This window comes from Carya illinoinensis, chromosome 8 (assembly GCF_018687715.1).
Source record: "Carya illinoinensis cultivar Pawnee chromosome 8, C.illinoinensisPawnee_v1, whole genome shotgun sequence".
NCBI classification, from domain to species: Eukaryota; Viridiplantae; Streptophyta; class Magnoliopsida; order Fagales; family Juglandaceae; genus Carya; species Carya illinoinensis.
In genome coordinates this window covers 19,180,690-19,206,482 of record NC_056759.1, presented here as the reverse complement: position 1 = coordinate 19,206,482, position 25,793 = coordinate 19,180,690, and the positions used below count along the sequence as shown (strand labels likewise).

The following is a 25,793-nucleotide window of genomic DNA, read 5'->3' as shown; positions in this document are numbered from 1 at the left end:
TTTTTTTTATTATTTTTATTTCTTTCTTCTTCTTCTTTTTTTTTTTTTTAGTATAAGGCTCAGTAGTCCTGCAGTTTACTTCTCCTGTTTTAAATCAATAAACATTAATGAGGAACATTACAAGTGTAAGCATGTGTAAAATGTTCTTTCAAAACTTGCCTTTCATTCTATACAAATCATACTAATTCTCATTTTTGTAGATATCGCATCCCGGTGTTTCAAGTCACTCCTCAACAAAATATGATGCATCATAAGTCATGTTCTATGCTTAAGGTTGAAAATAAATCTTCACAAAATAATTCCGCTCAACTACTCCACCAAGATACTCAAATCTCACAAAAATGCCAAAAGTGTGTGTTAATCATTTATGTTTCAATGCAACTCACAATTTTTTTTTTTTTTAGGTACTAATAAATTTTTAACAGAAAACCCTCCCCCCAACTAAATGTGACATTGTCCTCAATGTTCAGCAATTGAATGCTCGATGATGTATGCTATACAGGCATGAATTGGAGCAAGATAAACACTGCAGAACATATATTAAGACAAAAATGATTAAACCTAAAGGAAAGAAGTCACCTGAGATACTCAAGCGCACACAAGGAGTAGATTTCTGTCAAAGTTAAAAACACAAAAAATAAAAGAAAGAAAAACAAAACAAACAAATACGGTATATACAATGAAGAATCAGAAACTAATTCTGATAAGTAGGATCCTCCAGAGTAGTGGACTCAATCTCTGGAGTAAAATCATCCAAAAATGGTTTCAACCTTTGTCTATTAACTTTAAAAACATTACCATTTTCTGGATTTTCTATCTCAATGACCCCAAAAGGATAAACAGTTTTTACAACAAAGGGGCCAATCCATCGGGATCGAAACTTGCCAGGAAACAAATGGAGCCTTGAATTATACAACAAAACTTTTTGGAAAGGCTCAAAAGATTTTCGAAAAATATTTGTCATGAAAAATTTTCATTCTCTCCTTGGCAATGCTAGAGTTTTCGTAAGCTTCATTCCTGATTTCCTCTAACTCATTAAGCTGAAACTTACAAAGAGAGCAAGCTTTATCCACATCAAAATTAAATTGCTTGATTGCCCAATAAGCTTTGTGTTCAATTGATATGAATATGGGAGCAATGTTAATTGATCTCTTTCCCGTCAAAATAACAAAAATCATACCTGAAAAAAAATAAGACAAAATTAGCAAAAGATTACTAAACTACTTTTTTTTTTTTTTAATTATCACATGTTGCAATCCCCGGCAACGGCGCCAAAAACTTATTGCGCTTAAACTTTGACTCAAATTAATGAACCAAAAATTTAGTACAGTTTTACCTGCAAGTATACAGGTGTTGTAGTATCTTACAGGATCGAATCCACAGGAATTCACTTTTGTGATAAAGAAAATAAATTTAGATAATGAAACGAAGTTACTAAAAGAAACGTGCAATCAAATGAAGATTGATAAAATAACTGAATCAAACTAAAATGATAAAATGAATTGATGTGGAGAAAGACTAAGGTTTCGAGGATCCGTTTAATAATTTATGATATTGTTTCCGATCGATTTACTTCAATTAAACTAGAATAATGATTCCGTTTAATTGGAAGATTTAGCATTTAAGATCAAGAAAAAAAAAGTCGCTTATGATTGAGCGTGAACGATTGATGATTAAAACATTTACAAATCTATTTGAATACCACAGGGATTCCTCAAGCATTCACTGTATACGGAAATCACAATGAATCAAGATGAGTATATAGATAATCAAAATATCCAATAATAAAATCCTTCAATCGATCAAGCTCGTAGAATAAATTTTACGTGGTTCCAAAAATAATATTTAAATCATTAAACTTCACCGCTAACCTTAGTATGAAAATTTAGCCAACAATGTTCATCACAAGTGCTATAAAAATATTGTTCAGGATAAAGTTAAAATAAAATACAATGACACCACACAATAACATAAAACTGAAAAGAAAATAAAATAAAATAAAAGTTAAAACCCCCACTCCGTTTGGTGTCCGTTCCGTTTGCTCCAAACTCACTTCCGTCTGCTCTCTCCAACGCTCAGTGTCCCCATGCAACGTGACTCCCAAACGTTGAAGTGCAACATCTAACCTCCCGAAAGCAAGCCAGCCCACGTCTCTGTCTAAGAACCCTTCCTTTTTTGTTCCAGTTTCAACCATACGAAAATGAAAACTGGTTCCGCAGCTACTTTGTTTCTTTCTCCGAAAACAGAGAACCCAGTTCTTGCGTATCAGTAGCTTTCTCCTTCAGCCTGAGTTTACGTAGAACCAGTAGCTTCTCAACTCTCCTTCAGCTTGAGTTTACGTTAAATTGTGTCTTTCCAGCTTTTAGAAAATTAACCACCTCCGTAGCCTCTCCTCAGCCTAGCTTTCCCTTCAACGATGGACCGCCACGAAGAAACGCCAGAAAACTCCCCTGAACATAAACTCTCTCTATTTTTCTTTTTCTCTCCACGTCTTCCCTCCCTGGCCAGTCTCACTCCAGCTAGGAGGGGGAAGCCGCCCCGTCCCCCACGTAAACCCTTCTCTTCTCACCCTCTCTATTTCTAGAAACTCCCCAAGTACCTACTGCACTGACTTCCTCCCAACAAAATAAAACAACTTCACATCATGCACCGACTTTTAGTTCCAGCACAACACAACTCCTCCTTTTCAACTTGAACGTCCCTGCCTCCTTTCAATTCCAAACACACCTTAACTCTGCTACAACTTTGCTACATCCCTACTCACCCTCTCTTCTGCTCTCTCTCCACGTCTTCCCTCCCCCAGCCAGTCTCACTCCAGCCAGCGGGGGGAAGCCCCCAGTCCACCTCCTCTACATAAACCAGCAATATATATATATATATATATACAGCTGCCTCATGTCGGTGCCAAACTTCTTCCTCTAATCAAATTAATACTTTTCAGCACAATCAAATTCCAGCACGTCTCCATTGGTTGAAAACTCCTACACGGTTCCTTTGAAACTCAAGCATGGCTCCTTTGCTCACCTAGTCTCCTATCTCTTCTCTACCCTTTTTTTCTACCGTCCAGCCACACACACACACACACATATATATATATATATAAATAGTTGCCTTAAGTTGCAAACTTCCTCCAATTCAAACACGGCACGGCATGTACTTCCATGTTCTTTCTTTTTTTATTTTTTTCCAGCCCACATGCCTTTACGTTTTAGCTCCCTTTTTAGACTTTGACTTTGTATGTATTTGTCCACCGCAAAGTATTTTCTTCATCGCATGTGTTTATGAACAATCAAGGTAAGAAAGAAATCATCTTCATTTTGTGTCTTATTTTTCAGCTGCCAAGTACTTCCTTCCTTTTCTTCATTCCTCTCAACTTTTAGTCAAAAGTTCCAACCGAATCTCATTTGAATTTTATTTAAACTGAAAATAAGAAGAAGAAATAACACTCAAAAATAAATTAAAAGAAAAATAGATTATCAAAAAAAGACTATATATGTGAGGAAATATTGTCCCATTAAATCATAATTATAAAATTAAGTATAAACATGATATCAATCAATTAAAAATCACAACTCGTATTTATGCTTTATCAACCATTTTTCCATCTAAAACCAATAATAGTGTCACGAAGAATTTAAAATACATTAGTTTTAAATAGCTAAAACATGCAATATTTCAGCTCAATCAGTATGTATGTTATCATATATGTCATGCCATGTCACATCATTACATGTTTATCTGTTACGCATGATTTATTCTGTCACCAATACTTATTTGTTACACAATCTATTATATCACGTATTGCTATATGCTGCAAGTATGTCATCTTAAGTAAAGAAGTCAGATCATGTTCATGTTAAGTTATTCATGTCAATCACGACTCTAAGTATTAGGATGTGGTAATATACTAGTGGAACTCCTTTGCTCATGCTGGAGTGTCTAAATAAGTGTAAAATTCCCTAGGTTGACGAAGTACAGTCAATAGGTTGCAAATGGGGCCTAACTAGCTGGTCACCGAAGCACGCCAGGAACTAACGCCGATGAAGCCGTATTTTATTTTATGTGTGTTCGCAGTAAGTGTGGCACAAATAATTCATGGGGCCACAACAACTGTGTAGCATGAAGTATAAGACCACAACAACTATGGAGCATTAACTATGTGAGACACATCAATTGTGATACGTAGAATACGTGGGGCCACAACAACTGTGGAGTACGTATTAATGCACTCACGATTGGTGTAGATACCTGTGTTGTAATGCGGTAATCGGTAGGGACACACGGCTCAAGGGAACCCGTGTAGCACCCATATGGTCATGTTATTAATTAAGTCTATTGAACAAGTTCCAAATTTATGTCAAGAAGTTAAGAATAAGTAATATGTTACGGTCAAGGATAATACGAACTGCCTGGTACTGTGGTCAAGGCTATGCACTGCTAAGTACTATGGTGAATGAGTATAATTTGCCGTACTACAAAAGGATGATACACGCTACTGGTACTGCAGTCAAGGCTATGCACTGTCGAGTACTATGGTGAAGGAGTGTAATCTGCTATTATGTTATGTTCAAGTTCACGTTCACGTTATGTTATGTCCATATTCACGTTAAGTTTCAAGTTCATATTCATATCATGTTATGTTCATATTTATGTTATGTTCAAACTCACGTTTATGTTATGTTATGTTCATGTTCACATTAAATTTCAAGTTCATGTTCATGTAATGTTATGTTCACGTTTATGCTATGTTCAAGCTCATGTTCATGTTAGTTATGTTCATGTTCACGTTATGTTTCAAATTCACGTTCATGTCATGTTATATTCACGTACATGTTATGTTCAAATTCACGTCCATGTCATGTTATGTTCATGTTTACATTATATCTGAAGTTCACATTTATGTCATGTTATACTCAAGTTTATGTTAAGTTCAAGTTCATGTTTATGTTATGTATGTTCACGTTCATACTATGTTTCAAGTCCATGTTATGTTTCAAGTTTACGTTCTTGTTATGTTGCTAGTCCATGTTATGTTTTAAGTTCAAGTTCATGTTATGTCAAGTCAAGTTTGATTCACGTTTCAATTCAGGTTATGTTAGTTATGTCATGCTATATATCAAGTTATGTTATGTTTACTTACAACTTTAATTATGCATTTATGTTTTTATTGCTATGCATGCATCATTAACCTGTGTGGGAGTTTCCTGTTAACTTACTGAGATTTGTAATCAAATCTCACCGTGGTAGTCCCAACTACTATTCCCCCCGAATGGTAGGTGATGTGTCAGGATCAAAGCAGGGAGTAGACATTGGTAGATTGAAGGAGGTTGCCTAGACGCTGTAGACACGACGTGAAGCTTATAGCTTCCATAGTTAATTTTTGGACAATATTCTGGTCTCGTTAGTCGAGTTACAGGAGTTACTCGACAAACTTCCTCAATAGTGTATTTTGGTAATGTAAATATGGAGTCTGGCCTCCCATGTTTTTGAGATTACAGTCTTCTGAGACTCATACTGAAATCGTGGATGTTTATTTTGTTAAGTATGCTTGGATTATGATTTAACTATTTGGGATATTATAAGTTTGGTGCATAGTATTGCTAAAAAAAAAATAATTATCCGCTGTGAATATTGCATAATGCTAGATGCATGTTAGGAACATTGCATCTTATATGTCAGGAACGATGGCAGATCACCTTGTGTTGTATGTCCTGACGTTTCGGATGTCTGTCCGATCCCAAATGGAATCTGGGGGCGTCACAGTGTGGTATTAGAGTAATACGTCTCTGGATTATAAATCCACATGTCCTTAGGAAATGCACCAAATATTAGGCTTGAAAAATTAGTCTTTGTTAGGCTTGAATTTCTCAAAGTATGAGATATAGTACGTGGTTGTAATACGTATACTCGTGTGTTTTGAAAAGTGACATGACTTACGGTAGGATACCTTGGAACTTTGAGAGAGATATCAATAAGGAAAATCAGAATGCCCCGATGGATGGAGGATTAGTTAAAGTTGTACGCTTGTTGACCGACATGCTTAGACATAGCAACAACAGAAAGTGCACTTACCCATTAGATTGTAAGCTGTCACTCAGGGACACACAGATGTTGACTCTCTAGGAACTGAAGGAGCTGGCATCATCACTAGTTTTTACTAAGACCTCTATATTGTTAAGCTTAGTTAAGTTTGATTGGATTGCAATTGATGGTATTAGTGCATTACTGTTATTTTGGGTAATGACAAGTTTTTGAGGTTTGTAACTTGTATGTTGTTGGATTTAAGTGAGTTCTTGTTGTTGCTGATTGTGGTTTTGCATGAGATTTTAGTTCGGAAGCCGAATTGTTACCTATTTGATAAGAGTAACAATTCTCATTAGGAGTATTATTGTTCATACCAGTGTAGATATAGTATGCCTATCAGTAGTATGAGGAAGGGTATTCAAGGTTGAGGAATTGTATTCTGTGTGTTTGGAGTTTGTTTTGATTTTGAGGATGCAATGGAATTTGTGTTTGGAAAAGTAAAGTGTTTGAGGAAAGTGTTGGCCTTAGTAGGATTCACTTATGATAGTAGTTTTATCTTGCGGCAATTAAATGGTTTTCTTTTGTGAAGCACTATGTTTGTGGAGACATAGGTCGCCCTTATATTGGAGACAAATATATGAGAGTAAAATCTTGGTCTTGAGGACTTAAGTGAATAGTATGAACATAACCTTTCGCTTAGAGTTAGAATAAGAGGCCGCTCATGATGGATAAAAGAGCTATGCCAATCATAAAAGAGAAAGTCTTGAGTTTAGATTGATAGCTGATAATTTATCAAGGTACCACCAAGAAGGAGGAACGATTCATTGTGATTATGAATGAGTAAGCTAGTCCTAGGCAAAGAGGATTCCTTGAGGAAATAGATAAAGTGAATTCAATTGTGCATGGATTAAATTCTTCCAAATTGAATTGAGCAAATACTTGAAGTTTTAGATTTAGAGTATGTCGGTATGACTTGACCTACTCTGTGAAAGGATTCTAGTACAAATTGATGATTTTGGACATTAAGGAAATAAGTGATTTCACTTAAGCAAGGATCTAGTATCCTAGAAGGTTAGTCTAGAATTTCTTAAGTTTAGGTAATAACCTTTGTGATCGTTATAGATAAGATTAGTGTGGACTACAAGAGGAAGGAGTTACCTCATGAAGAACGTTACTCACCGTTTCACTCGACTATGTGATTAGACTGGGATAGCTTCAAAGCGAGGACAGCACGGGATGGAGCTGAGTCCAACAGAGCAGCAGAAGAGCATGCCGTAGCTGCCAACACTGAGCCCGCAACATCAGGATCATCTATGCCATCAACTCACCACGGACGTTTGCTAGTAAAGGGTCAAGAGCCAGAAAACGGCGATGAAGAGTTCGTGTAGCCCCAACCTAGGTCATTTTGATAATGTGGTATATGATTCAGAGGATGATGTGTTTACCTTAGCACGTCATGCCATTGGACATCGATGCACCTCCACCGGATACAACTAGTGACGATACGTCCAATGATGAACAGTAGTTTTGGTAAGCAACATCTTCTATTGAGCATGTTTTATGTTTGTACTTTCGTCAATTTCGAGGACGAAATCTTTTTTTTAGGAGGGGAGGATGTAACAGCCCGCTAGAAATTCAATGATAGAATTTCTATAGACTTTAGGAATCTCGTGAAAACTCCGTAAGTTTTCACGAATCGACTAATCGCAAATGTTTTAGTCTATCAACATAGTCAGTGTTATCACTCACTATAGTGCCAGAAATGAGATTTTAATTGTTTGAACTAGTTAGAAGTGTCAGAATATGTTATGGTCTATGACACTAGACTCAGTTGAATATTTAGGATTTTATAGTACAATAACTCATTTTCATAATTTCAGACGAAACACCTATTCGAAATTGTGAAATTATTTTTAGAGGCACTTCAGGGTTGAGTTTTGGTAAAGGATTTTCACTGTAGGTTAATAGGAATATTTATGATTTTTCAGTATTAAGTTTATTACGCATTTTTTGGGAGTGAATAGTAACCTCGATAAGTGTACTAAGTGCAGTGTTTTTAAAATCACAGAGTGGAATGTCCAAATTAGGTTAAAGAAGTTTTATTTGGACACTTGGAGAGATCTTAGCCACACATAGTGAATGGTATTAGACACTTGGCATAAAGAGGAACCATTAGATGGATTTGTGAAGGAAATCAAGGTGTAAGATCATGCCACTTAAGCAAAATCTTTTTCATATGATCAACCAAATTGAGCCAGATCAAAGAGGGTTTCAACCCTAGTGAAATCCTAAATGGTTGGAATCCAATTGAAACCCCAAAAGGTTGGTTGAAACTGAAACCCTAAACGGTTTCCCCAAACCCTAAATTGGCCTTCAAACCCGTTTTGATATAATTTCTAGCATTGTGTTTAATCACTTTCACATGCTATTAACTTCTCAAATCCTTGTTATGACATCATTATCCAACCTTTTAAACCTTGGAAATTTGATTGGGTCAAGAAAAATTGGATTTGAGCTTGATAGCATCTCAAACCCTAACCAAACCCCCTTTAAAGCCCAAATTGAAGCCCAATTGGTTGAGGCCCACCAAGGCCCACGAATTTGGCCACCTTGGAAAAGCTTCTTGAAGAATTTTCCTCCCCCACATGGCAGACCATTCACGGCCCTTGGCTGTACCCAATAGTGCCTTGATGAGATGGAGAAACCCACCCCATTAACCTCCATATCTCAGTAGGTAGTCCTTTGCCTCTCACTATTCTCCACTTTATGTCACATAGCCACCTCCAATCAAGGTTCATTCAAGTCCAAACCTTGTGTTGTAGTGAAGGGTTAATAAATTTCACCTAGAGGAGATCATGTTGGAAAACAAATCCCTTGATTTTAGTGGATGAGGTAGATTAGAGGAAGTTGACCCAGTTGTTGATTCTTAAAATTAGGGATTTCATTAATTTGTAAATTAGTAGATTTGTTTCATTAATTTTAGGAGTTTGTTGGGATTGTTTCCCTTAATTTTAGGAGATTGATTTGTTATTAGATTGTGATCTTAAAAGAAGTTGATTAAGGGAGGACTAGTAGGACCCTAGTACTATTTATTTCGGTTTTGCATTGTAATTCATTATTATGCTATTTTTTCAATAAGAATTTCTCAACCAATATTTGAGAATTGAGTGCTAGCCTGAGTTAGTCTTGATTTTCATATTTCAACCATTCGGATCTTGATGTTGCCTCGAGGTAACCTTTGATTCATTCACCCAACACGACCATAAACACTTGAGTGCAAGTAAGGCTTCTATCATTGTTGCTTTCATTAAGAGTCATCCAACCCGTGGAGAGGAAGCAAAGGAGGAAGATCATGGTTGATCGACAACTAATGCATAGGGAGTGGATTGAGAACCTTGAAGCCACTTTGGAGGCACAACACACCACCACCAATGAACGGCTTGGAAGGTTAGAGGAGGTGCTCCTCCAATTGGTGGACCAAAGGAGGAATAGAGATCGAAGGAGCCATAGAAGAAGTGCCCAAAGTGCTGAGGGTTCCGTGGGGTCTAGAAAAAGTCAACACCATGAGAGGGTGGAGGATTCAGATTCATCTAATCAAGATTCCTCAAGCCCCAATAAGGAATCAATGGAGAAAAGTGAAAGGAAAGAAGGAAACCTAGGTGAGAGAAGAGGCGCTTGTAGGGGGGAAGTGCTCAAATCAAAAATGGACTTTCCCAAGTTCAATGGAGATGATCTGAACACTTGGGTCAGTAGGGACGAGCAGTACTTCAAGCACAATTACATGGAGAGCTATGCTAAGGTGTCCTATGCCACCTACTTCCTTGAGTGAGAGGCAAACCAATGGTGACAATAGATAAGGAAGACCTATAGAGCTCAAAAGAGGGAGTTAAAATGGCAAAAATTTGTCAAGGAGCTCTTGGGGAGGTTTGGGCCAACCGAGTATATGGACTACCACGAGAATCTCTCAAAGATCAAACAAATCGGATCTTTCAGGGATTATGAAAAAGAGTTCGAATACTTGTCTACATGGGTACACAGGTGGTCGGAGAAGGCCTTGAAGAATGAATTGGTGGTGGAGGTAAAGCTTAAGAAGCCGAAGACCTTAATGCAAGCCTTGGAGATTTCACGGATTAAGGAGGATCAACTCCAAGATTTGAGGAAAAATAGCCTCTTTGAGGTAAGGAAACTAGGTCCCCAATGGTTTCCAAGTTTGGTGCAAACAAAATTTTTCGCGAGGACTTCTCACCAGGAAGCCCTAGTAGAGGTGCATCAAGTGGAGCCAAACCACTACCCTCGGGTGTGAAGAGGGGGTATCATGGGAAGAGATGCAACGATGAAGAGAGAAGGGACTTTGTTTCAATTACAATGAGAGGTTCACAATGGGTCACAAATGCAAGGTGAAGCAAATCTTTCTCATTGAGATGGAGTTGGAAGATAAGGAAGACTTAGGGGAGGAAGAGCAAGGGCAAGATGAGGAAGAACTAGGGAAAGCAGAGGGGGGAGACCCTCACATTTCAATCCATGCATTGGCAGGTGTTGTGGGACCTAGAACTATGAGAACACAAGCCCACATTGGAAAGATAGAGGTGACGGTTCTTGTTGATAATGGTTCATCCTTGAACTTTATCAACATAAAAGTAGCTGAGAATTTGGGGTTGCCTATGACTTCTATCACTCCATTTGAGGTCAAGGTAGCTAGCAGGGAGAAGTTGATGTGTAGGCAAGCATATAAGAAGGTGTGTTTGAAAACCCAAGGCCTTGAGATTGTTGTAGATTTATATTCTTTATCTATTGTTAGGTTGGACGTTGTGTTGGGTGTGCAATAGCTAGAGGAGCTAGGGAAGATAGTGTTAAACTATAGAAAAATGACTATGGAGTTTATGATGGGGGCAAATGGGTGACTGTGAGAATGAATGAGAAAGGAGGATGTAAGGCCGTGAGGCCTAATGAGATGGAGAAGATCTTGAGGCAAGGGAAGCCAATGTTTTGCTATCACATTGACCTCACAACCGAGGGGCCTGAGTGAGGGGCATGAAGTGGAAGGTGAGGGCATGGAGTTAGGCGCCAAGGTGCCTAGAGACATGAGGGGTTTATTGGGGAGGTTTTCCAAGATGATGGAGGATCTAAAGACACTTCCACCCTCAAGGGAATTTGACCACCACATTCATTTGAAAGAGGAAGCCAAGGCAGTTAATGTGGCCCCCTACCTGTATGCCTATTACCAAAAGACCGAGATCAAAAAGTAAGTCAACGAGATGTTGGCTAATGGGCTCATCCGCCCAAGCACTAGCCCATTCTCAAGTCCCATTCTCTTGGTGAAAAAGAAGATTGGCACATGGAGATTTTGCACTGACTACCAAGCCTTGAATGAGGCTACCATCAAGAAAAGATTTCTAATCCCTACCATTGATGATATGTTGGGTGAGTTTGGAGGTTCAATGTTCTTCTCCATACTTGAGCTAAGGGCCGAGTACCATCATATAAGGGTGCATGAAGGGGGCATTCACAAGATGGCTTTTTGAACTCACAATGGCAACTTTGAGTACTTGGTGATGCCATTTGGTCTATGCAATGCTCCTTCAACATTTCAAGCATACATGAACCAAATCTTTAAGCTGTACTTGAGGAGGTATGTGTTGGTATTTTTCGATGATATTCTTGTTTATTTGAAGACATGGGAGGATCATTTGGAGCACTTGGAGGTTGTTTTGTGGGTGCTACTTGACAACTTTTTCTGTATTAAGTTGTCCAAGTGTGCATTCGGCCAAAAAGAAATTGAGTATTTGGGGCATTTGATCTCACATGAGGGGGTCATGGTGGATTCAAGAAAGATTGAAACTATGGTGGCTTGGCCAAACCGAAGACCATCACCGAATTGAGGGGCTTTCTAGGGCTCATGGGTTACTATATAAAGTTTGTCAATGATTATGCTTCTATTGCAAGACCACTCGCCAACATGCTCAAGAAGAATAATTTTGTTTGGAGTGAAGAGGCGGAGATGGCATTTGAAACTTTGAAGAAGGTCATGACAACTACACCCATTCTTGCTATGCCTAATTTTGAGAAGGTGTTCGAGTTACACATGAATGTAAGCAATGTGGGGGTAGGTGTGGTATTGACACAAGAAGGGAGGCCACTAGCCTTCATTAGCAAGGCCCTCGATGTTCAAAAGAGAGGGTGGAGTATTTATGCATGGGAGATGCTTGCTAACATGGAGGTTGTGAGGGTATGAAGGCCTTATTCGTTGCGACAAAGGCTCTTGATAGTCATGGATCAACAACCTTTGAATCATCTTTTGGAGCAAAGAATCACTACTTTGGATCAACAAAGGTGGGTATCTAAGTTGCTTGGGTTTGAATTTCAATTGGTGTATAGGCTGGGTAGGAAGAATTGTGTAGTCAATGCCCTATCTAGGAGGGAAGATGGTGAGGTGTTGGAGGCCCTTTAGGGTCCTTCATGGGGAGTGTGGGATGAGATTAGAGAGGGAATAAAATTTGATCTAAGGTGCGAGGAGGTGATGGAGAAGTTAGATGTGGATGCTAAGGGAGTAGAAAACTATAAGATGCGGGATGGGCTTCTAAAGTATAAGGAGAGAGTAGTGGTGCCAAGTATGAGAGATCTGAAAGGAAGATTTTAGGCCACTTTTATGATACCAAGGAGGGGGGACACTCGGGTGTGTACCGTACTTGGATAAGGGTGGCTAACTTTGTGATGACCCGCTTTTACGTGTATTTTCACTGAATGGTTGTTTTTAATTTAATTAATATATTGGTTTATTTATTTTAAATTAATGTATTTTAATTGGTTTTCATTTATTTGATGCGGTGTTTATTTTATTTAGGTTGTGTTTGGCCACTTAAAATTTTCATCTCAAACTCAAAATTCTCATCTCATCATTACAACTTTCCCGAATCCCAATACAAAATATAATAAATAATTCAACTTTTTCTTAACTTTTTCAAATCCCAAAACAATAATAATATTAAAATATAATATTTTAATATTTTATCTTAAAACTCAAAATCTTCATCTGAAAATTCTTAGTGGCCAAGCAGAACCTTAGTCGTTTTACGGTTTTTAATGTCGTTTTCGGCGGATCTGTTTTGGTTTCCGGAGTGAGGATTGGACCTCATTTCTTCCCTCCATCTTTTCTTTTTCCTTTTTCCTTTTTCTCTTTTTTCTCTTTTCTTTCTTTTTTCTTTTTCTTTTTCTCTTCCTTTTTCCCTCCCCTCCCGCGCGATACCCCCCCGTCCGTCTCTCTCTCTCTCCTCTCCCTCACGTCGTTTTGGCCAACCTCCCAGAACCGCCACCGCTGGCCACCGTGCGGCACACCACCCCCACAAAATCTTTCCCTACCTCCGGTGAACCACCCCACAAAATTCCACCACCAACGGAGCCGCCGTTTAGCCGGAAATCTACCTTCAAGCCGAGCAGTTTTTGCTCCGATCTGCCGCCGTTTGTGCATTGGCATCATTTCATGCATATTGTTTGAGTTCTATATGTTTTTATCTGGTGGTATTTAGATTTCACTTACCTGCGGCACCATTTTTGGTACCGTAGATTTTGGTGCAGAGATCGAGGATGAGGAGGAGGAGGCTGAGCCCGAGGATGCGGCTCCGTCGGGATGCTGATGTTATGTTTTGTATTCGGTTTAAAAATATATTTGCATTTTGTAATATTTATTTATGTATGTTTTGAACAGCTTTGTATTAAACAAGAAAAATTCTAGTACTTAGTTATTGACCTTGCTTATCCGCTACGTGTTTCTCGTGCACATTCATTGCTTTTACACACACTCGGCACGTCGTTAGGTTGGTGACCCGTGATGTCATTATCCGGACGTCTCGATTTTCCCGTGTCCGTGCATGGGGATTTAGGGGCGTCACAAACTTGTTCTATTGGGATGGCATGAAAGGCAATGTGAGGGAGTATGTTAGGAGGTGTGACACTTGCCAAAGGGTTAAGAGTGAAAGTAGCAAACCCAAGGGGTTGATGCAACCTTTACTGATCCTTACTCACACTTGGGAGGATGTCACCATGGATTTTGTGGAGATGTTGCCGCTTTCCAATGGATGTGATCGGGTGCTTGTGGTGGTAGACCGCTTGACCAAGTATGCACATTTCATTGTAATGGTGCATCCATACACGGCCAAGACTATTGCTAAAATTTATGTGGACCATGTGATGAAGTTCCATGATATGCTGAGGAGCATCGTGACGGATAGGGACCGAGTGTTCATGAGTAATTTTTGGAGGGAGTACTTCAAGATGCATGGAATGGAATTGGCTTGAAGTTCAACCTATCACCCTTGAGTAACCAGACTCTTGAGCAATAACTTAGGTGCTTTGTGCACCAATATCCGAAGAAGTGGGAGGAGCATTTGGCTTGGGCTGAATTTTGGTACAACACCTCGTACCATTAATCAATCAAGATGACACCATTTGAGATTCTCTATAGAAAGCTACCACTAGTGCTTGTAGCCTATGAAGTTGGGAGTTCACCTAATGAGTTGGTGGATGTGGAGCTTATAGAGAGAGATGAGGTCTTGAAAGAATTCAAAAAGAATTTGGTACATGCTCAAGACTAAATGAAGAAGCACTTTGACATGGGAAGGAGGATGGAGTCCTTTGAACTAGGAGATTGGGTCTTTCTCAAGTACTTAACAAGGGAGTACAAGGCACTGTCCAAGGTATCATTGAGCAAGTTGAGAGCTAAATATTTTGGCCCATACCGAGTGTTGGAGAAGTGTAGACAGCTTGCTTACAAGCTGGACTTATCGGACGGGGTTCACATTCATCCTATTTTTCATGTTTTGTGGCTAATGAGGAAGGTTGGAGATCCAACAAAGCTGGTGAATGAATTGTCCATGGCAGACAAAGAGGGATGGATAGCAATTAAACCTAAGAAGATCTTGGAGTATAGGCATGTGAGGAAGGGCAGCCAAGTGAGAACTGAAGCCTTGATTCAATGGGGAGGACTTTCAACTGAGGATGCTACATGTGAGAGTGTTTGAGTTCTCAAAGAGCTATTTCCAGAACTTGACCTTGAGGATAGGGTTGGAGTATTGATGGAGATGCGAAAAGGGCCATTTGCAATGCCACTAGAAGGGCTAGGTGTGCTGAGGCTAGGAAGGCAGCTTTAGGTTGCTTGCATGCTTGGATGAGGGGGTCTTGGGCACGCAAGGCACGGCCACGAAGGGTCAACTGATTGTACCTAGAGGAGATCATGTTGGAAGGCAAATCCCTTGATTTTAGGGGATGAGGATGAGGCAAATCCCTTAATTTTTGGAGATTAGCTGGATTGGAGGAAATTAGAGATTTTATCAATTTGTTAATTAGTAGATTTGTTTCATTAATTTTAGGAGTTTGTTGGGATTGTTTCCCTTAATTTTAGGAGTTTGATTTGTTATTAGATTGTGATCTTAAAAGAAGTTGATTAGGGGAGGACTAGCAGAACCATAGTACTATTTATTTCGAGTTTGTATTGTAATTCATTATTATGCTATTTTTTCAGTAAGAAATTCTCAACCAATTTTTGAGAATTGAGTGCTAGTCTGAGTTAGTCTTAATTCTCATATTTCAACCATTCGGATCTTGGTGTTGCCTTAGGCTAATCCTTGATTCATTCGCGCAACATGACCATAAACACTTGAGTACGAGTGAGGCTTCCATCACTATTGCACGAGCACGGTTTGCTGGGGCATATGGGTCATGTGTGATCACATGCATACCAAGCCCCTTTGCACGCCGTGCAACTTCTGATCCTACCTTTCCAAACCCCATCACTACAAGCATTTTTCCAACGAATGAGACAACAACATATTTATTCTATTGCCACTTTCTTGGAATAGAAAATTGTGTAAATTGTAAACTAAGAGCTCTTGATGCTTGTAGAAACAAATTCACTTAACAAATAAACATATCATAGATCCAAAAAGCCAGTGAGGAGCTAGTATCAATCGCAAGTTCGCAAACTTGAAAGCTTAGAAAAATCCCTTTTACCTAAAAATCATATTTTTCGTTCAAGTTATCAAAGTGGAAAACAAAAGGTGACCAAAAAAGTTAAATTTGGAACCCCATGTATCAATAACCCCATAAAGTCCACAATCTAAAAGGCAAGAAAGCATATCTGGATAAGAAAGCATTTTCAAAGTATTTATCTTGCTGTTCAAAGCAAAAGCACTTGAAGAAATGCCATTCAAACACTACAGCCACTTCAAAATGGAGTCCAAGCCCATCTACTTCACCGAAGCAACCATTCAATGAAATACCCCAAAGAAATTCATTTCAAATATCCATGTAAAAAAAGTAATATTCACTAACCAAATTTAATAGAAGCATCGGCTTGAGCAACGTTCCTAGGTTTTGAAAAACTGAATCACATCATCACCATCCAATGCGAATGCAAACCTTAGAGATACCCAAGACTTCAATTGTGACTTAGAGATCAACTCCCACTCTCTGGTTTCGCAAACATGAAGAGATGCTCCCAAGCTCAACTTTCATTGACATTTTGGCCTGTGACAGATCCACTTCAGTAAATATTTAAAACAAACTCTAAAGAAATCTAAGGGAAAAAAGAAATGTTTCAAGAATCTCACAAAAAATATTCTTCCCACAGACCCTTAGAGATAGCTTTGGAGAAGCTCATGAGAAGTTAGACCCAAAACGAAGAAGATGCACAACGAAGAAGATGCAAACTCTCTCTCTTCATATTTCACATTTCATTTTTACTCTCTAATTTTTCATATTTCACGCATTTCATTTCCTACTTATGTTTTTTTATTTTAAAATAAACTGCCACATCAAGCACAAGGCTGCGGCAGGGCTGCAGGCTGGTTGGCTGTAGAATTATTGTTATAGATAAATTTCAACTATAATTTTGAGACTACAAGCGGTACCTGCTCGAGGAAATATACAAACTCCTTTGCGCAAAAGAGGGAAGACTTTGACCGAAAATTTGAGAGAGACTTGATGTGCTTGTACGCACAAGAGAGGGAACTTTGAATTTGACCAAAAATTTGAGAGGGAGTTGAGTGTACGTGGCGCCAAGTTGAGATTTTCAACCTCTTTGGCTTTTGACAATTTTATCCATTTTATTATTAACATTATATTTATGCTAAAAAAATAATTTTAAATAATATAATTAAACACATTTAACCTTCTAAGATTTTATACTTTTATTTGGCTTGAAAGATAATTTAATAATAATAACTAAATACAAAATATTACTTAGCTAGATTCTAAAAATAATAATAATATTTGGTGAACAACATTGAAAGATAACACGTCAATAGCACAACAAATTTTAGATCTTTTTTTTTTTTAATCAATTTCCCCAAATTTCTAAAAACCAAAAAAACAAACACGTATAAAAATTTAAAAGAGACGTCATGTATTAGGATTTGAAACCACAATCTTATTATTCAGGAATTTGAAAGAGGGAAATGGGTTTAACATTAAAAAATAAGGAATTTAATTATATAAGAAAATATATAAGAGGAAATTCATTAAGCACATGTTTTTTTAATTGTTTAAAATCTAAACAATATAATTTTAAAATAAAAATAAAAGTTTAAGTTAATATAATTACCCGTACAAAACTAATAAATTTTTTGCGAATGGTTATACGTTATAATTATTGGGGTAATGATATAAACGCTAGAAAAATTTCAGTTTACCAGAACAACAAATAAAGGTCAGCGATAATTTATATTTATTGCCACATACAAAAATGCTGCAAATGTAAATGCCAACAAAACTTATTTTTTAGTGACGTGAAATTAATAATTTATCGGTTATTTTATAAACGCTTGAACAATTATATATTTTTGTCGGCGTAACAATGTAAACACTGGCAAAACTTCTAATTTATTGGCACAAAAAAATTACCGGCACTATTATATATTTACCAGCAAATGCTGGCAAAAACTTATTATTTACTGCCACAAAATTAATAAATTAGAGGCTATTTTATAAATGCCAGAACAATTACATATTTTTATTGGCACAACAATGTAAACTCCGGGAAAAAAAAAAGCACCAGTAATAATATATATTTACCGACGCATACAAATACACTGGAAATATAAACACTAGAAAATGGAGATTTTTTTGTAGCATTAATTTTCGTAAAAAGATTGAAACTTTTTAATTAAAAATACAAACCCTTGAATCACAAGGTTTGATCTATTTTAAAGCATCTCCAATAACTTTAAAAAATCCAAATCTTGCTTCAAATATGAATTAACATATTCCTAAGAATAGACATGCTTTGAATCATCAAGCAAAGATCATCAAAATCATCAAAACAACACTTGGAGTTTTTGGTTCCATCCTAAGTCCAAAAACAGATTTTTGTTTCTCAACTAGTTTTGATCAACCACTTGAGCCATGACTTAAAAAGATTAGATTTTCAAACCAAAACTTCACATAGTTTAAAAAAGTGTCCTAAAACAGATCCAAGCTTTAAACTCAAAATCACATGCTTAAAAATCAACAAAAATATGGATTTAGATAAAACCATCAATCCTTTGGCCTAACCAAATATCCTCTTGCATAAACATTCATATGTTTGAAACAAACATCAAATATCTTCAAACTAACATCCTAACATGTATATAAGAGGTTTAGGAACCTCAAATAAAAATATCAAAGCCATTGGAATAGGTTTAAACTACAAAAAATCCAAACTTTCTTAGAATAGAAAATGTTTTTCTTCTTCTAGTTTCTAAGTATTTAGATCTAAGAAAATCTTTCTTCAAAAGCTTTAGTCAAGCAAAAAATTATTAACAAATAATCCTATACACATGTTAACCATACTCTATAAAAGTTTCAGACTAAGATCCATCCATTAGCTTGGTCAAAAACTCTAAAATATAACACACTCTCCATTTTATCGCCTAGAATAACCTTTCTAGGGTTTAAATAACTTTTGATCGACAAAAAAGTTTCAAATGGGACAAATAAGATATCCAGATAAACTAAACTGAAAAAGAAACAACTTTCTTGAAGGAAACTTTGTGAGCAAACACTTACAAAAGCTTCGAATCAGGCATGCAAAAGCACTTTGAAAAGCTATCCGAGAGAGTCTTTTGTGTTCTTTCAAAGAAAAGTGAAAAGAAAAAATGGGTTGCATGGGAAGTGCACTGGAGAAGCTGCTAAGGCTAAAATAAAGCTAGAATGTTGGTCTTTCCTACCCAATTCAATATACAAAAATCAGCCAAGATATTTCTTTCTTTAAGTGCCTTGTAGAAGTAGAAGAGTGAGGTGGCAGTGTAGCCCTTCACTTCAAGCACCTTCTATGCCCTCCTGAGAAAATCTAATTAGCCATGTGGGAGTACAATTACTTAGTCAATAAGCAGTGCTAAGGTGGCCAAATTAGTGGGTCTTAAATTAATAGGCCTCAATTTCAGGTTTTAAGAGGGTTTGAGTTGCTATCAAGACCAAATCCAATTTCTTGTCCTAATAAAATATTCATCATGTGTCATTAAGATCTAGCCAAGTGTTCAAATAAAACTCATCTAACCTAATTTGGACATTCCACACTGTACTTTTGAAAACATTGCACTTGGTGCGTTTATCGAGATTACTATTCACTCCAGAAAAACGAACAATAAACTTAGCAAAAAATCTTAAATATTCATATAAGCTTCCAGTGAAATTAATTTATCAAACTTTAATCCCAAAGTACACCTAAAAATAAAAACGCATGGCGTTTCATCCAATAATATGAAAATAGACTTATTGCACCATAAAATCCTAAATAATCATCTGAGTCTAATGGCACAGACCATAACGTATTTTAACACTTCTAACTACCTCTAATAATTAAAATTGTGTATCTGGCATTAGAGTGAGTGATAACACTGACTATGTTGATAGATTAAGACCTATACAATTGGTCGATTCGTGAAAACTTATGGGGTTTTCATGAGATTCCTAAAAGCCTATCGAAATTCTACTATTGGATTTCTAGTGGGTTGTTACATAAAGGGTTGAATAATGATATCATAACATGAATTTTAGGGATTAATAGAATGTGCAAATGATTTAATCAAGCCATTAAGCACCGTGATAGAAATTGGATCCATTTAGGGTTTGTAATCAAGTTTTGGGTTTGGAGAAACCATTTTTGGTTTCTCAATCAATTTTTTGACATTGATTTGAATTCCAAATGTTTGGAGTTTCATTATGGTTGAAACCCTCTTTGGTTTGACACAATTTGGATAATTGGATAGTATAGTGTTTTGCTCAGGCAGTATGATCTCACACCTTGATTTGCTTATCATTTCCATCCCATGGTTCCTCTTAGAGCCAAGTGTCCAAATAAAACTTCCCTAACCTAATTTGAAAATTCCACATTGTGATTTTAAAAACACTTCACTTAGTGTTACAATCGAGGTTATTATTCACTTTCAAGAAAAGTGAAAATAAACTTTGCAATAGAAAATTTTAAATATACATACTAACCTCATGGTGCAAATTGTTTATTAAAATCAACTCCAAAGTGCTTCAAAATAATCAAAATGCATTTTCGAACAAACATTTTGTGCATAACCGAAAATGGGTTTGTTGTGCCATACAATACTAAATGTTTCTCTTAGTCTAATGGCATAGTTGTTTCTCACTCTAACACTTCTAGCTATCTCAAATAAATAAAATTGCATTTTTGGTCCCATAATGAGTGGTAATAATGACTATGCTGACAGACCAAAATCTACGCGATTGATCAATTTGTGAAAATTTTTGAGTTTTCACAGAGTTTCTAAAGCCTATAGAAATTCATCCTTTGAATTTTTGGTGAGCTGTTATATCCTTCCTCCTAAAAAAGATTTCATCCTTGAAATTGACGCATGTACTAAAATAACTATACCGAACAAAGGAGAAGATGCTCACAAATTCTTGTTGTATCCTGAAAATTGATTTTGGTTAGAATCATTAGTGGAAATCAACAAATGATTATGTTGATACATTTGCGTAATTAAACATTTTACAATCAGTAAACTCTCACCAAGCCTATTGTCCATCATTGACGATGGACGGCGGGGGTGAGTTGACATCCATCGACACAGTATGTTGCAGTAAGTAGTAGGATGCATCATCATCATAATCATATCCCACGTCGCCAAAATGTCCTAGGCTGATGTGCTACTCGACCTGTTCATTGTCGATGTCTAGTACGTGACCTTCTACTAGCACACTTCTGTGGTGATTCAATGACATAGATGACCCATACGTTGTGGGTTTAGAATTGGTGGCCACGACTTTTTCTTCTGTCATTCTATTGGATTTAGCTTCGTCCTATGACATTCTTGCTTTGAATCTATCTCGATCTATCCATGTGGTCAAGTGAAGATGTGGATAACACTCCTCATAAGGCAAGGCCTTCCTCTCCTAGCCTATACAATTCCTATCTATATCCATCACATGGGTGCACAAAATAGCAAGTATCCTATAAAATGATAATATAACAAGTTCTAGACTATTCGTCTAGGACACTGAATCCTTACCTAAGCAAAGTTACTACTTTCCTTAATGCTCAAAGAGTTATTCTCCATATATATTTCTACCACTAAGATTCTGCCATTCCCTATCTCTCTCACTCCCAATTTAACAAGTAGCATTGGAAACCATCCGCAAAGTAGGTTGAATTGCATCGGCATACTCTTCGAATTTAAAACTTCATATGACCTTGTAATTTAGCTAGAAAAATTTTAATCCATACATATTTGAATCCACTTTCTCTATTTCCTTAAGGAATCATATTTGTCTAGGATTAGCTTGCTCCTTAGTAATCAAAACGAATTGTTCCTCCTCAAGGGCAATACCCCAATAGTCGTTAAGCATTATTCTAAACTCAAAGCTTTCTTTCTTATGGTTGGCATAGCTCTTCTATCTATCATGAGCTGCTTCTTATTCTGACTTTAATTAAAAGGATTTGTTCCTACCGGTCAAGTAAATCCTTAAGATAAAGATTTTACTCTCCCCATAATTGTCTCCAATATAATAGCGATCTATGCATCCACAAACATAGTGATTCGCTAGAAACCATTTACTGGTGGCTGGGTAAAACTACTATTAGAAGTGAATCCTACTGAGACAAAGCTTTCTCAATCACTTTTTCAACTCGGAATGGTAGAAGTTGTTATAGGAGAAGAGACCAGATATGGGGAAGCGCAAGCGACCGGCACCCTTGATAGTCAAGGAGGTCTCGAAGAGCCCTAAGTGCTTGGTGGAGCCATCTATAGAAGATAGGCTCGAAGCAGCTGACTGCCATATAAGTGAAATATTGGAGCTTCTCAAGGTTTTGAAGAAAATTATCAATAAGGATTGGGTAAAGTAGAGAAGGCCTTGTAGGATTTTGAGATGGATTTAGCTGTTGTCTTTTTTGACCCTCCTGTGTTTTGAAAAACTTTGAACAATGAAATCTTTTGGGATTATAGTCTAATGGTACCATGATGTTTTGCGAAATTGCTCTCAATCTTACTTAGATTTACATGAATTTTAAGTGTGATTCTGATGGGCACCAAGGTGGACCAAGTCTTAAAGATCCTTTACAAGTTTTAGATGTGGCAAAAGCACAAGATCGAGAGCTAAGAAGAGCAAGTAAGCAATGCAATGATTGGTACAAACCACTTAGGATGAGTCTAGCAAGTGCCCAACATTTAAGATGGGCTTGAGAGAATGAGATCTATTTGTGATCCACATGATACAAGCTATGGAAGACATGACTTATGATTTATTATCTTATTATTATGTTTATTATTCTTTAGGCTTTGGATTTGTTGAATATTTGGGCTAGAGTATGTTTGGCCTACATATGTCTTATGTTTGTTGAACTAAGATTTTTGGAAAGGCCTTGTATTTTCGGTCAAGGGTTTATTGGAAAAGTTATTATATCAACTAGGGTTTATTAGTAGAGCACAAAGGGAGTGCCGGCCATGTAGGGGGTACTTTTTTCTAGGGTTATTTTAATTGGGATTGGTTATTTAACATCATGTAGCCGCCCATCACAAGGGTTGGACAATTGATGATTAGTTCATTATGAGTTGAGTTTATCTCCTCTTGTTTTTGAATGAACTCCTGAACTTATCAAAGGTAAATCATAATCTTTGTGACTTTCCACCTTGTAATCTAGATTCTTTAAATAGGTTCTTCAACAAGTCTAGATTCCCTATAATCTAGGTTCTTGAAACGAGTTCCGATCCTCAACTGGTCTAGGTTTTCCATTGGCTTGATTTTGGCTTTCTTGGATGCGTTTTCAAATTGATTATGGGTTCAAGGGATTCCAATCCCACAGGTTCATATCATTTGGGAATGATGGACACCGAGGTGGACCAATTCTTAAAGATCATTTGCAAGTTCTAGATGGGGCAATCACAAGATCAAAAGCTAAGAAGAGCAATGAAGAAATGCAAGAATTGGTGCAATCCACTTGGGACAGGTCTAGACAAAGCCTAACATTCAAGATGACCTTGAGAGAAGGAGATCCAGTTTTCATTCACGTGATACAAGCTATGGAAGACATGACTTAGGATTTATTATTTGGAATTATTATTATGTTTATTATTTTTTAGGCCTTGGATTTGCTGAATATTTGAGCTTGAGTATGTTTGGCCCACATATGTTTTATTTTTGTTAAACTAGGATTTTTAGAAAGGGCTTTTATTTTCCGCCAATGGCTTATTGTGAAAGTTATTGTATCAACTAGGGTTTATTAGTAGAGCACAAAGGGAGTGCTAGCCATGTAGGGTTTTGGGGGTATTTTTGTCTAGGGTTATTTTAATTGGGATTGGTTAGTTAACATCATGTAGCCGCCCATCACAAGGGTTGGACAATTCATGATTATTTCATTGTGAGTTGAGTTTATCTCCTCTTGTTCTTGAATGAACTCTTGAACTTATCAAAGGTAAATCACAACCTTTTGTTGTGTTTCTCCTTGTAATTTGAGTTCTTGAGACAGGTTCTTCAATAGGTCTAGATTCCCTATAATCTAGGTTCTTGAAACGAGTTCTTTAACTGGTCTAAGTCTTCCATTGGCTTTCTTGGGCGAGTTTTTCAAATTGATTATGCGTTCAAGGGATTCCATTCCTACAGGTTCATATCAGATTCATTGCATACTGCTAGAAATACATTAGGTGCATTGTATCTTAACTATCATTTACCGGGGGTATGTAGCTTTGAGTTACATGTCCCGACACTTTAGTCATCGTCCAATTCCAAGCTGGGGTTGGGGGCGTCACATAGACTGTTGGAAGCGATAAGTTATGTTTGAACCCCCAAGTGAAGACATGATGAGTTACGTCGGAGTGTCAGTTAAGGCCACCCTTCCAGTGATTTCAACTTTGCAAACAAGGAATTGTATCGAGGATGTTGCCTCATCATTTTTTGTTAATGACTATGGAGAAGATAGTTGGGAGTGAACAAATCCATGGGATACCCATAGTTCAAGACTTTCCCGAAGTGAATATTGTGACAGTTTTGTCTCAAGGAAGCAATCATACCCCCAGTCAGTTACCACAGTGGGAAACTGCTAACCAAGATCAAAGTATTGAATGTCAAATTCAACAAGACCAACAAAATGACCAACAGCTAGAACAACCTTTATCTGGAACGAAGCTAAAGCAACATGCATCTGTTATTGAAAGTTAGAAACAACAGAGTGATGCCCATATGTTCTCAATAATGTCCAAATGCTAGAGAAAAGATCCCAAGATGATAGTCAAAAGGGTCAGACAAAATAAGTCTCTACAGAATCCCCAAACAAGTGGGATGTAGATTTCTGAAAAAACTTCCATGTGAATCTCAATATGCAAAATTATAGAAAATGAGTAATCAATAGGCGACCTTTAGGTAGGAGAGAGAGAGAGAGAGAGAGAGAGAGAGAGAGAGAGAGAGAGAAGTTTACAAATCAATATGGCTTGAAAAAGTTTTTGGGAGGAGAAAGAGAGAGGAGAGAGAGAGGCAAATCATAACGACGGTGAGAAAATATTTTGACAAGAGAAAGAGAGAAAAAACTTATAGAAAAATTAGTGAAAGAGCCGTAGAGAGAGAGAAATCACAATGGCGGTGACAAAATATTTTGACATGAGGGACAAAAACATAAAAAATTTAGTAAATTAAAAAACACTGTTCTTATGCCGATAGTTGCTTTTATGTATATCTTATAATGAGAATGAAGTCCTCATGTCAGTGTCGCTTTTGGGAGGTGATGTGAAACGCAATTGCTGAATCGGTGATTGGTGATTCGTAGCCCATCTAATGTTGCTTTTATTGTTATTTTTCTTGTGTTGAATTTTATGACTAATACTTTGTTCTACATTTGAATGGCTGGATACTTGCAAAGGGGCAAGATGTTGCTTTTGAACCTGCCAAACTTTTGTGGCTTATCCAGCGTGATTTTCTACGTAAGTTGAAAAATGCTTTCCTAGAATATGTCTCATTGAAGTAATTAAGGAAGCCCCATGGTATGAAGATTTGGGCTCATTACCTTTTTGAGTCTATTTGTTAGCAAATACAAACACCTGCTATTAAATTGTTTGCGTATGATGATCTTGTTGACCCCTCGCTCTGTTTTATTTTATTTTATTATTATTTTTTTATAGTTTTTTTTTTGTAGTACTGTGGATTTGCTGAAGGGATTTATCTGGTGCTATGAGGTATTGGTCCTGGTAACTCCTTCCACAATCAAGGTGACCTGCACTTCATGCTAATGATTTCAGAAGCTTTCGCGTTAATATTGCAGTTTATTCGCAGTACTGTTTATT

The 25,793-nt window shown here is 37.1% G+C and overlaps 1 long non-coding RNA gene across 1 annotated transcript; it reads right to left on the bottom strand.

Moving 5' to 3' along the window:
• Nucleotides 1–1,015: 1,015 nt before the first annotated feature.
• LOC122318647 lies at nt 1,016–16,870 on the bottom strand. Its single transcript, XR_006244888.1, has 3 exons — nt 16,626–16,870; nt 16,348–16,542; nt 1,016–1,180 (listed from the first exon to the last, which is right to left on the bottom strand). It is a non-coding gene; the product is annotated as an uncharacterized LOC122318647 (long non-coding RNA).
• Between the last annotated feature and the right edge of the window lie 8,923 nt (nt 16,871–25,793).